Source organism: Mus musculus, chromosome 10, assembly GCF_000001635.26.
Source record: "Mus musculus strain C57BL/6J chromosome 10, GRCm38.p6 C57BL/6J".
NCBI classification, from domain to species: domain Eukaryota; kingdom Metazoa; phylum Chordata; class Mammalia; order Rodentia; family Muridae; genus Mus; species Mus musculus.
This window is the reverse complement of record NC_000076.6, coordinates 98,572,333-98,578,675: the sequence shown is the minus strand read 5'-3', so window position 1 is coordinate 98,578,675 and position 6,343 is coordinate 98,572,333.

Here is a 6,343-nt window from a genome sequence, read left to right as displayed (position 1 = left end):
CAAAAATGTACTACTGAGATTCAGTAAACACTCAGAACTTACAATTGCAATAGAATATAAGGAAGTGGACAACTCTCCAATCTCTGTAACAGCATGCATCTTACTTTGTACTGGAATCTCCGGTGAGATTATTCGAATGGTGGGGTTTTGCACAAGTCGCCGGTGGAGGGCAGATTGCAGTAGGTGATAGAACAGAAGCTGTGTTTCCTAGTCCATCCACACCCATACAGGAAATGGCAGGGCTTTATGTTGTAGGAGGATGGTGAACCATTTGGTAGAATTCCAGCAACCCTATATTAGTTATGTGGATTATAACTCTCTTTTCAGCCAATGTTCTCATCTAACCTGGGAAAGGTGAGTTTTTAAAAGGCATTACCTGACATTAAAGGTAAAGGCTGTTTGTTTTTGTTTGTCTTGGTGAAGGCTTTGAAAGCTTATTTTCAAAGAAACCCTGGGCAGAGAGGGAAAGGAATTCAAGAAATTCAGATTAAAATTTTTTTAAAGAATCTGAAATTAAATTTAGATCAGTTATATATTGCTTTATTATTTTTTCTTCTCTTTTGACAATTTTTGTTTTATTTCCTCTTTACCATGCTAATTTAGAATATGTCTTTTTTTAAAAAATAAAATTGGATATTTTATTTATTTATATTTCAAATGTTATCCCCTTTCCCAGTTTCCCCTTCAGAAATCCCCTATCCCATCTTCCCTTCCTCTGCTTCTATGAGTGTTACCCCACCCACCCACTCTTACCTCCCCACCCTGGCATTCCCCTCCACTGGGGCATGGAGCCTTCCCAGGATCAAGGGCGTCTCCTCCCATTGATGTCCAACAAGGGCATCCTCTGCTACATATGCAGCTGGAGCCATGGGCCGCCATTGTCACATTAAGAAAGTTCTATAAAGAGTGGAGACAGGGGACCTCAGGTTATAAGGAATCTGTCCAATGTATCTACTCTGTGAGAGAACAGTAATTTGGAGGGGCAGAGCCCAGTCATCCATCAGTATAGATGGCCCTGGTTCATGATGGACGACTCGCCAGTGGATCCAATGGCACTATTTAGGAATGAAGCACTCTCCTGTGTAACCGAGTATAACTGACATGACCTCTACATAGTATGGCTTCACTCCATGACCTCCACAGAGTATGGCTTCACTCCAGAAAGACTCCCTAGAAGGACATACAGTGAAAAAGAAAGCAGACTTCTCAAGTACAAAGCTAATTTTTTTTAACATATGAAAGACAGATGATGGTTTTATTAATAGTGAATGGTAAAAGCTGAAAGATCTGAATGTTTAGCTAAACCTACCCAGTTTCTCATCTCAGTGTGGATAGAAATAACCACTCCGGAGGTATTTCCGTAACCTCACTTTCAGCCAGGAACCAGAAAGGAAAAGAAAGCACTTCCCAAGCAGTTTATAAACTAAAAATAAAGATGACAAAAAGTCAGATTCGGATTAAATTGGAAAAGCTGGCTATTCAGAGAAGCAGCTTCATCCTCCTGAGACAGAACTACGTGGGCATGCAGTGCGGGAGGCATACATAGCTACTGATGCCCACAGAAGGAGATCACTCATGCCAGCTTAGGAGAAGACACATTGACACAAGAGCAAATTAATTTGGCAACGAACACTGAACATTAATGAGTCTCAAGCAGTTCCTTTCAGGTGACCAAGAGGAACCTAAAGGAAATGTTATGTTGCTTCTTATCCAGTCTCTTCTGGAACATCTTCCATGGCTTTGGTAAGCTAGGATAGCAAAACAGAGCAGCCCCAGCTTAGCTTTGTTTGTTGTCAAGGGCTAGCATCTTTTATGGTACTTAGTTCAAGTAAATCTTTCTTTTTTATTTTGAGAACAATGGAGCAAGCATAACCTGAAGTCTTTGAGTTTTGCTCCTAATAATATTGGTTTGCCAGGTTTATCCTAAAATATGATCTATACCAAGAAAGAACAGTCTTTAAGGTTTTCCTGGTAGAATCATGCTTTTACAAATAAAGGCAATATTGTAGACTAGGAAAAGTATTATGACTGGGAATTGGCTAATGGTGCTTATAGCCAATGACACAAAAATACTCCATTGCATTCATCTATCTATCCACTCATCTACCTATCCATCCATCCATCCATCCATCCATCCATCCATCCATCTATCCATCTATCCATCCATCCATCCATCCATCCATCCATCCATCCATCCATCCATCCATCCATCCTTTCAGTTCACTCATTAGCTCATCTATTTAGCATTATACTTTACATTGTAAGAATATGGTTCCTATCTTTTAGGAGTTTTCGATTTAACAAGGGACTATGTAGTTATGTATAATCTAATAATTTCAATTGAATGAGATAAATATTAATAAAGTTCTGTACTATATAACATTTATTTTGTATACATTTAACTATAACCTCTGCTCCCCACATACAGTGAGAGAGAGAGAGAGAAAGAGAGAGAGAGAGAGAGAGAGAGAGAGAGAGAGCCAGCCAATCAGCCAGACACAGACACAGGAACAAATATGACAGATACACGGGCAGGGCAAAGTGGTAGACACAGAGAGATAGACACACATACATATGCAGAGGTAGATACACAGGGAGACAGACAGACAGAGAGACAGACACAGAAGTATATATGCACATACACATGCACACACACATACAGAGGGAGAAAGAGAGAGATAGAGAGACAAAGAGAGACAGAGAGAGGAGAGAAAGAGAGAGAAGGAGAGAGAGAGTGAGAGTGAGAGAGAGAGAGAGAGAGAGAGAGAGAGAGAGAGAGAGAGAGGTAAGTTGTGGCTGATCTAACTGTGTCTTGGGATAAAGAATTTCAGGTAAGTAATGGCAAAGTAGAATTGAAGGTTATAGAGAAATCACTGTAGCAGCAGCAGTCTCCAAACAAGGAGGGATGGTAAGTGCCAGCCTGGGGGCGCGTGCGGGGTGGGGGTGGGGGCTTGGCTTCTATCCTTCCTAGGATAGAAGCCATTGAAAATTTTCTTAAAGCTAACCATATGGCAAGAATTCTTTCTTTTTAAATAAATAGTTGGTTTTTTGTTTTTTGTTTTTTGTTTTTGTTTTTGTTTTTTTATCATAGTCTCCAAACCACTGGTGTCAACTGCTCTCATCATGGGAGAGTATACCATTTTGTTTGTTTGTTCGTTTTTGTTTTTAGACAACTACTATTCTTTTTGGTAGCACCGAATCTCTTGGGAGTCTAGGCACTGCTTTTCCTTGCCAGAGTTATTTCTCTGAGATTGAGACTTGACGATTCACGACTTGTACATATAGGAGTGGTGTAGGAAAACTTCACCTCTGGCCGTTTCTCACAGTAAAATCTGCTGCTGCGATAAGTCTACCACACCTTAGGGTCACTTTGTGGTCCTTTTCCCTGTAGTGTCCCTGGGGAAAAAGTGATACCTTGATTCTTTTAAAGTACTAAATCATGCATCTCTATCCCAGATGCTGCCAAGGTAGGTAAAGGGTTGAGGTGGGGTTTGACTTTAGCATCCAGATAACGCAGAAAACATCATTTATTCATACTCCGACACCAGTGTAACAATTGGGTACTTGTAGGAGTGAGAGAAGTTCTGTTAGCTGTGAGCATTGGAATGTCCAGGACTGATGGATGCCTCTGCATCGTTGGAGCATCAAAGCCCTCGAGTCAAACAGTGTGTGCAGAAAACGTCCACCATAGCTTTCTCCCCTCAGACATTTATAGTTGGAAGACTGCTCTCCTACAGAGGCGAGATTAGCTAAGCCTGCCTTCTTGTTCAGCTGTATGTAGTCATTCTGTCTCCTTGTTTAACTCCATGTAACAATAACTATGTATAATAATCTCATCCGTTCAGCTGTGTGCAGTAAACACTCCAACCTTCCAAGTGGCCGACTTTGACTTTTCTGCATCTGAGAGCCCAGGCCATCTCCATCTGATCGCAGCTTTTCTGAGTGTCTCCGTGCTTGTCTTACCTTCATGCCCTCACCACCCGAGCTGGGTTTTAGATCCCGGGAGCTGTGCAGGATGTGGCAGGACCTGAGAAGCAGAATGAATGAATGGGTGGAGTGTGAGAAGAAGCCACTGGGTGAGCTACAAGCATGCTACTTAAAATAAAATAATAGTGAACTGCATTCAGGGAGACATTTAAAGGAAGACATCCAAGGATGCACTGTTCATGCTTACGTCTTCTCCCTTTCAGACCCCAGGGAAGCAGGGCAGTGATTGATGGGTTATTCCTTTAACCACTTTCTTTATGAAGACAAACTAAAACTAAGATGGGCTCAAGAGGCAAACCATCATTTGGTGCATTATGGTGTTGAGTGAATTCGTTTCTAATATAATGGCCCATTCAGGAGGACGGGGTTTTTGGCAAACTGGATTATGACAGTTAAGAGTGGTTAGTGGTCCTCAATGTGAGGAACATGGCAAATGTCATTTACCCTCTGCCTAAACAAGCAGCAATGGTAAATATGTGACCATGCAAATCCACCTAACACTATTAAAATTATTAGTCTTGAAAGACTTTCCTCACACATGTTTCTTCATCCTGGACTATTTGTGCGTTCGTTGGTGTCAAGCCCTCAAGAACAAATGTGTTTTCTGATGGTTCTCTACGTGTAAGCCTGGTTACAGAGGTTAAACGAGCTGCTGCCTCTTACCCAGAATTCCCAGCATGAACAGCCAGAGCTCCTTGTGTTGCCCTCTGTGAGATTGGATGGTTGCGGTCCTTCATCATTTTGATTAGTCTTTCGACAACTCTTTGAGGACCATCATATAGCATTTTCCTTCTCTGAGCTCTACTCAGAACGTGACAGTCACCTCTGGTAAGTATAGTTACTTTGGACAAGGCAATCTTTGGGGGTGGAGGGGCAGGGATATAATCAAATTGCAGGGTTTGCTTTTCAAACTTTCAAACCCTCTCCAAACATTTCAGGAGTGAAATTCTCTCTCTTCTACAGGAAAAAAAATCTGCTAAATCCCCGAATTTTCTGTGTAGTTTTAGACCATGCAGAGTTCTCTGGCTATGCTCAAAATTTAAATAACAGCTAAATTTGATAATAAGAATATCAATCCCTAGATCCACATTCAAAGGTAGGACTCCTTTCTCCTCATCCTGTGAGCGTTGGCTGGCTGTGGGAAAGCAGCCTTTTAGGAGGAGTGTAGCTGAAAAATTTTCTTCAGCTTGTTTATGCTCTTCAGCAACTGCATGTGTCCGTGGTTTTGATCTCTTTCAATGCGGGGCAGGAGAATGAGGGCGCTAAGAGGTATGAGGGCGATGCTCTTCTCCTGTCCTTATGCCTGTGAAACGCCTTGATGTTCCCAGAGAACATCAAACGTTAGTTTTGTCTCCTGGGCAGTCTGGTGCCGTTTCTTTTTCTGAGCTTTTCCTGGAGTCTCAGCACAGATTCAAAGGATGCAGCTGTCCCTTTCCGCAGCCACTTCAGATCCTGCCTCAGGGCTTGGATGTGGGGTGGCTCCTGCCATACTGACACTTGGCAGAGATTTTTTCCCCCCTGAGAGCAAGGTCTTTTTGCGAACCGAAGGGGGCTGGGGGGGGGGGGGGGGGAAGCAGGTAAACTCCAGCCTGGCAGGACCGCTCTTATTTCTCTGCCCTTGACCTTCGCTGGTGACTTCCAGATCCGTCCAAATCAGTGTCACGTGTTTTTTTAATACAAGTGCTCACTCTGAGACTCAGGAAGTACTACTGAATCTCATTCTCTTGGCTTGAGCCCAAAGGGGAAGAACTTTAGCTTCTGAGGTATGAAGGGCTGTTGGTGGAGGGGGGAGTCTTTTGGACGGAGGCAACCCTCTTCAAAGTTAAGTTGTCTTCCACAAATCTTATCCTTAGTTACTACTTCTGTAACCTTTCAAAAAATCATGTCTTAGGGAGTCTAGAGCGTTTGAACCAGCTCTAGGACACTTAATTAGAAACTGCTGCCCACCGGACTCACAGCTTATTTCGGAACCTGACAACTTTATATTGGGTCACTAAAATGGAAGCTTCCATTTTGTCTTGTATCTGTGCTTCTTGGAAACCCAGGCAGAGATCAAATTTAATTTTCTTAACATTCCTTATGAATTATTTCTGAGTGGACTCTTTAACACATCAATCTTCCTGGAACTAAGGGTGTTTACAAGGAATAATATAAAATTGCCAGGTTACCTATTTCTTAATTCTGTTTAAAACTTATTTTAAAGAGCCTAAAGATTCACATACTATACAGACTTATGCCCCCTCCCCCCATTTCTTTATTTTGCCCAGAAAAGAAGAAACCTGGTGTTGTCATATCGGGTATCAAGGCACATTACAGGCACACAGTAACTAGGACATAGCTGTTCTGGCATCAAAAA